Source organism: Mastomys coucha, unplaced genomic scaffold (genome assembly GCF_008632895.1).
Source record: "Mastomys coucha isolate ucsf_1 unplaced genomic scaffold, UCSF_Mcou_1 pScaffold20, whole genome shotgun sequence".
NCBI classification, from domain to species: domain Eukaryota; kingdom Metazoa; phylum Chordata; class Mammalia; order Rodentia; family Muridae; genus Mastomys; species Mastomys coucha.
The window spans coordinates 131,136,991-131,143,931 of NW_022196903.1; the positions used below are offsets into that span (position 1 = coordinate 131,136,991).

Genomic DNA, 6,941 nt, shown 5'->3' on the forward strand with positions numbered 1-6,941 from the left:
ACTCAGAAATCTGCCTACCTCTGCCTCCCAAGTGCTGGGATTAAAGGCGTGTGCCACCACCGCCCGGCATTGTCGTAGTTTCTTATCCTATCACTGTGCCAAAAACAAGGGAGAAAGGGCTTGTTGTTACAGGAAGTTCAAGATATAGCCTATCATGACTGTCAAGAAGGCAAGAGAGCAGCAGCATGAAGCAGTTGGTCCTGTCCCAGAAAACCTTACAGGATCAATGCATGCTGCTGGTCACCTCACACTGGGCAGGGCTTCCCATCTCAATGCTATCAAGATAATTTCCCACACGCCTGCTCAAAACTCCGTCTCCCAGGTGATTTCCAGAACTCTGTCAAGTTAACAATTACCACTGACCATCACATGCCCAAGTGATGTGTCTTCTAATTGGATTTTCACCACTGTCCAGAGAGAGGGCCATAGGAGTAACTCACTGTAAACCACTTAACTAGTAAATGAAGTTGGGATTTAAGAATTTAGATCTGGAGCCAGAGGGATGAGTCCGTGCTTAAGAGCAAATATTGAGTTTGGTTCCCAGCTCCCTCATTACCTAAAGTTCTCTTGTGGTCTCTACAGGTTCTGCACTCACATGTACACACCTCCAAACACACATGTGCATAATTAAAAATGAAATAAATCTTAAACAAAAAGAATTTAGAACTGCTTGGTTTTAATATATATATATACACATAACTAATAATAAGTGGTATGTGAATGAATGCATTTATCACTTGTTTATAATTACTCAACATATAAATATATGTAATGAGGAGACGCTCTTGGGAGCTCTTTATTGAACAATATGCATTGATATAAATCAACTCCATTGCTAAACAATCCAATTTTCAAGGTTAAATTTTGTCTTAGTTCACACTAGACCACAGGATAAATTATGTAACAGATGCACATGGTTCAAAAGCCAATATATAATAATCAATCGTACTTCTATGTTTTGCTGGGTATAACCTAATACACAAAAGGTATGAGGTGTGGGCCACATTTGGAGTCCCTTTTAAAGGTATCTCAGGCAAGCCTGATTGTAGCAGTGTACTCACACTTGAAGCATTGTTTACAACTTATGCTCATTGTATTTAGGATGCTGCTTAGTCATGATGTCTGGGGTCTTTGTTGGGGGATTTTATGCTGTGTAGGGAGCTGAATCTAAAGCCTCACTCGGATGGATGGCAGGCAAACATCTTGGCCACAGGTTACACAGTCAGCCCAACATCTGGGCACTTAATACCCAGAAGATGTAAACTTGGAAAAGACCTTGGGTGTGGGATCAATCAAACCAAACTCCCAGCCAGTGCAGAAAGCTTTTCCTCTGCCAGCCAACTTATCCGTGTCTACTTGGTCATTTCCAGGTATTCGAGATAAGTTTGTGTCCTTTGAAAGTAGTGTCTTTGGTAGGTAGTCTTTTCCAACTAGGACAACCCCCTAACATTTATTATACTAGGCTATGGTATGTCTCTCACTTGTAGCTGTGATGTCCTGGCTCAACTCTATAAAAACAAGTCCTATCTTACACTCAGATCTGGCTAAGCAGCCCGGCGGACCTTAGGATGCTACCCCATCCTGGGCTTCCACTTTCCAGAAGAGTGAAGTGAGCTATTGAAGCATTCTTTAGGGGCCACACAGCAACTGAGAAGCCTTGCTTGAGGTCTTGACTATCCCCTCCCCCAATTGCCATATGCTCAGTTGTCCCCAGGCACTCGCTGCTTTAATGACTAAAAACACGGAGTTCCCTTCTTCACAACCTGACATACAGCCTGACAAGCTGTCACAACAGAGTTCTGGATATGTTCACTGTGGTTGCCCCCTAGCACAGCCAACCGTGGGAAGCCTCCCATCTTTCCCACGGCTCAGGACTCCCACTGCCTGAACTCCGTCAATGGCTGACATGAACTCAAAACCTCACATTATATACATTAACTCAGTGGCACAGGAGTTCAGAGCTCATTCACTGTTTCTAGTCTGTAAAGCTGTATTTGTGCCAGGCATGGTGACACACACCTATAATGCCACAATTTAGGAAGAAGTTCAGAAGTTCAAGGCCACTCTCTGCTGCAAAGCCAACTTGAGGCCAGCCTGGGTTACAGCAACTTTCTCAAAAAAAAAAAAAAACAAAAAAACAAAGGAAGGAGGGGAGGGGAGGAGGTTAACCACAATCTGTTATCTAAACGTGCTAACTGACCCTGTTTTGAGCCAATGTTTGGGTAGACAGCTTTTAAAGACAGCCCAGGAAAGGGAAAGAGAAAACAGAACTCCCTCTGAATGCATATCCCACAAAGAGGAGTGGTCTCCTGTTTTCTCTGAGCCATGAACATGGACCTCACACATTTTGGTGTATAGGTCGATAAGGTGTGGGTGCTCCTAAGGGAAGAAGAAGCAGGTGTTTAGTAGGGCCTTTTCTTCCATCTCCAGTCAGACAACGACAACTTTGTAGTGACTCTCAAACTAAGATCTTAAATGTCCGACCCCATCCTTTGGCTATAGATGAAGTCCTTCTTTAGGCCCTGCCTTGTAACCCCAGCATTCAGGAGGCAAGAGTTGGGGGGATACTGAATTCAAGACCAGCTTGGGCTACATCATGAGTTCAAGGGCTATTCCAGGCCACCTAAGCAGACAGTGGGTCAAAACAAAATTCCTCATTTGTCATTTCATATGTATCACTTCTATTTAAGGTTTGCATGTTAAATTTGTGAACTATGTTTTAACTTACGAATAGCTGCTGGCTTGCATTATGTTAAATTTGTTGACTATATTTTAACTTACAAATAGCTGCTGGCTTGCATTATGCTAAATTTGTTGACTATGTTTTAACTTACAAATAGCTGCTAGCTTGCATTTTTTTGAAACAAGAACATGCATGCATCAGGAGCATTCGTAAACAATAATTTGCCATTTCATACAAAAGTGTCATTCCCATGCATCTAAAATCTGATTATATTCTTCATCAATGCTTCATAAAAAGTAACCATCAAAATATTTTTTTTAAAGACCAAGTCAAATATTTCAGCAACTCCCTCTGTAGCTCATGGGTCTCACATATGAGAAATTAATTACGTTAGTTAAATTGTCCCCATTTGTGATGTAATAAAGATCCAGCTGCTTACTGTCAGCTTCCTATTTAGGAAAAGGAAAAAAAAAAAAAAAAGACAAGGGGAAGATGCAACGCTGACCTCTAGAGATGCCTTCACATTTTATTTCCACATGAAAATTTGACAGAAACCATCAACGTGTCAATTGTTGTCATAGTAACCTACAGGCAAGTTTCTGTTGAATTAACCAGAGACCTTCTATCCCTCAGATCTGAGGAAACTCATTGGTTCTCACACAGGAACTCTTCCTGCCATGGCCTGAAGTTCATTCTAGGAGCAGATTGCTTTCCCGGAGGCAAAACCAAACAAGTTTCAAGTTTCCATTCCAAAATCACACCTAAATATTTAGGAGATGAAAGGCGTTGCTTTTTCATATGCCTGAAGTCATCAGAGGAAACATTAGAGTGAAGGAAAGACGCTCGCCTTGTTTTATTTGGTATTACTGACTAATTCATTGACTCCCTCCACACTACTAACCAAAGAGGCTACCGGTGGGGACTCCGTTAGACCTATGACATTCGCGTTTCTAAAGCTTCATTCATCTGTTTATTTACTTATCAAAAGGTTTTGCTCCTAATAAATCATTTCCCAGACTGTTTATCAAGGGCAGAGTTTTCCACTTCCTCTTGAGGCGGGTCGGGGCATCTTTTATAATTACATTTTAATGCTTTTATGGCCTCCTAAAAAAAAGAAAGCGAAGCACAGCTGTCCAAGACAGCAATGAATCCAGTCTGATGGTGGTGGAATGAGATCGCTTCTCTCCGGGTCAGACCTCTCGTGAAATCAAGATTTCTCAGTTTCTCTACTAGGAATTTTCCTTCATCTTATCACAACGCAGCACCCACAGGAAAGAGGTTGTAACTGTGCAAGCCCCCGGGCTATCTCGCCACCCTGAAATCAACAGGTCCTGCAGCAAGGAGCAAGCCCATAGTGGGCTGCAGGTTCTGCAGATCACAAGCTCCACATAGGGAGAAGATGTCCCCTATTTCGGAAGGACGCCCTCTGCGCAGGGCGCGCTGTCAAGCCTGGTGGCTGCGTTCACATCTCTCATGGAGAACCCCAAAGTCGCCCTTGGCCAGGGACCCCGAGACCTGCAGGACTCACCCAGGGGCTGAGCCCTCAGGGGTTCGCACCCTGTCCTCGGGGAGCCACCTGGGCACGTGCGTGTCACTCACCTGTTCACTCTCCAGGCCGTGGAGACAGCCGCGGTCCTCTCCAAGTTCGCAATCCGGCCGCGGAGACCGGGCAGCTCTCCCACGCTGACCCACGCGGGCTACAGGAGGCGTTTGGGAGTCGGGGAGCCGCGATCGCGGGTGGGAGTCGCTGGGACTCCGAGTGAGGTGCCCGGACGGGGGTCTCTTCCCTCGCGCTCGCTCAGACTAGCAGCGGAGAGACTGCGGCAGGACGCGAGCTCCGGCCAGCCGCCGCTGCGCTCCGCCACCGGGATGCTGCAGTGAGGTGCCCGGGCTCCCCCTGCTGGACCAGTCTGCGAGCCGAGCGCCTTACAGCCCAGCCTAGCTCAGCGCCAGGCCTGCAGGCTTCTTTCTTGATTAAAAAGCATCACTTACGCAGTGCTCTCTACGCCTTGTTTCAAAGGATCTTGCTAATACGCCCTGGGAATGTGTTCAGTTATTTTCATTATATTCGAGAGGAAGCAGAGGATTTAAAAAAGATAGAAATAAACGGGTCCAAGACTAGTAAATGGCTGAGAGAAAATCCGGATCGGATCGGAAACAAATATACTTCCAAAGATATAAACACCAAATTTAACTGAAATTCATATTTGTATATTTGAGAAAGTCCCCGGTGTGCTCTGTTCCCTCTGGAAGACCAGCATTTATAAGGATTTGCTTTGGCGTCAAACCCCATCCCGTTCAAACCTCAACAAAGATAATTAACATGCATGCTGTGCTAAGCTAAGCAAGTCCCCCCCCACCCCCCACCCCCCGCTTACTTCGCCCAGCTCCTTTGATATTCACCTCCCTTGAGGTAAGCATGGCTATTGTAATTGCTGGTCTTTCGGAGGGAAAGGGGAGCTTCAGAGAGGTTAAAGGATTCCAAAAGACAATGGTGGGCATGAACAAAGCAACAGGAAATGTCTATGCCCGTCTCCTTTTTCATTCCAAAGCTGGGCTTTCTTACCAGGGTATCTGGTGACTCACTGAAAGCAAGGCTGGGCAACCAGAGCAGGCCCGGGCCCAGGGCGAAGCGAATAATCAGTGGAGCCACCCTGGTGGAAGAAAGGTCCCTGTGGAGGCAGGGACATGACAGGCAGGGTGGATAAAGAGGTTGGGCTTGGAACAGCGTATGTCCTGATAACTCACTGAGAAAGCTTTAACACGCACGCCACATGAATTTCCAGATCACTCCAACTTCCTGGGGACCCCAAATCTGACCTACAGTGACACTCCCTTCCACGTGTCCCAGCACCCTGCCAGCACTGGGTTTGCTTTGCCTTCTCTCAAGTTTCTCAGTGTTCTGCTAAACCTTGACATTCCAGAGGCTGGAAGAGCGCTCTTCCTCTGTTGCAGGGCCTGCTGCACAATGATCAAACGAATGCAACAAGACCACTTGAGACACGCAACATCTAAATTGTTTATCTGCTGAGCTAGGAAAAGCTAGGAGTGCGGACTTGAAGAAATGGGCCCCATCTTTGAGGAACAGAGATTTCAGCATCTCGGAATACAAACGGTCTTAAAGCCTACAGTAAGAAGGCAAATTATACGTGTAGACAATACAAAATTCTATAAAATTCAAATTGTGTGGGATTTTATAGCATTAATATCATCAAGTTTTAATCTACCATCTTTCCCCATCATGTTTTGTAGAGCAGTAGTTAATAAAAATGGCTATGAATATATGATACATATTTATAGCATCTATGATTTATGTCTAACAAAATTTAGAATCTGTATGATATATATAATTACATATACGTAATATATATGTGTATACTTTTACATGTATAAGTCTGAGTTTCTACTCTGCCTTTCTTATCCAGTAGATATCACTGAAGAGACCCCAAGCCCACAAGCCAGGTTTCAAGGCAACAGCCTTCATCATCTAGTCCCAGAGCTGTTTTTCTACATCTTCTTGTATAGCCCTTATAAGCCAGCGCTCCTCACTCAATAAGGAAGGCATTACTGTGTGCTCCTGCAGTTTCTTTTCAAGTTTTTATTGGCCTACAAAAAAGTAGGTTTTGATGTAGCATTTTTCAAACAATATGCTTGTTGTTTCTTACCCCTTCCTTACCTTCACTCTGTTGAGCCCCCAACCGCGTTCTGCTTTCAGGTCACAAGCCACCTTTTATGCCCAAACACCTCTTAGTCCCCCTTTTATGTCGTCTATGGAGTTTCATAGTCTACAGCTACTCCCACAACACCTGATGAATATTCTCACAACATCATATGAATGTTAAGAGGTAGGATCCACACATGAGAGACAACACGTGATCTTTCATCTTTCTGAGACTGGGTTACCCCCCACCCCTTAGAGGTAACCTTTAATTACATCCACTTCCCTGCCAGTTTCTTAATTTCACTTTTCTTGACAGATAATTAAGATCCCGTTGCGTATGCACATACATCTTTGATACTCCTTCTTCCATAAATGGGCATGTAGGCTGGTTCTATATCCTTTTTACTGGGGATAGAAAGGCAGTGGACACATAGGATGTCCCTGCAGGTGTCACATAGGGAAGTGGGGACCTCACAAAGAGATAAGAATGAGAGCCGGGCGAGGATTGATTTCATCAACCTGGATCAGACTTCAGGAGGTCTAATGTCAGATGCTTCATTGTCAGCATATTTAAAACAATACAATTTGGGGGGGGGG

At 44.7% G+C, this 6,941-nt stretch overlaps 1 protein-coding gene across 1 annotated transcript in view; it reads right to left on the reverse strand.

Annotated features, from left to right (window-relative positions):
* The window catches only part of Rerg (RAS like estrogen regulated growth inhibitor), a 106,759-nt gene extending 101,727 nt beyond the window's left edge, over nucleotides 1-5,032 (reverse strand). The window contains exon 1 of the mRNA XM_031383698.1: nucleotides 4,283-5,032. The gene's annotated coding sequence lies outside the window, so the exon portion shown is untranslated. The remainder of the gene's footprint in view (nucleotides 1-4,282) is intronic.
* Between the last annotated feature and the right edge of the window lie 1,909 nt (nucleotides 5,033-6,941).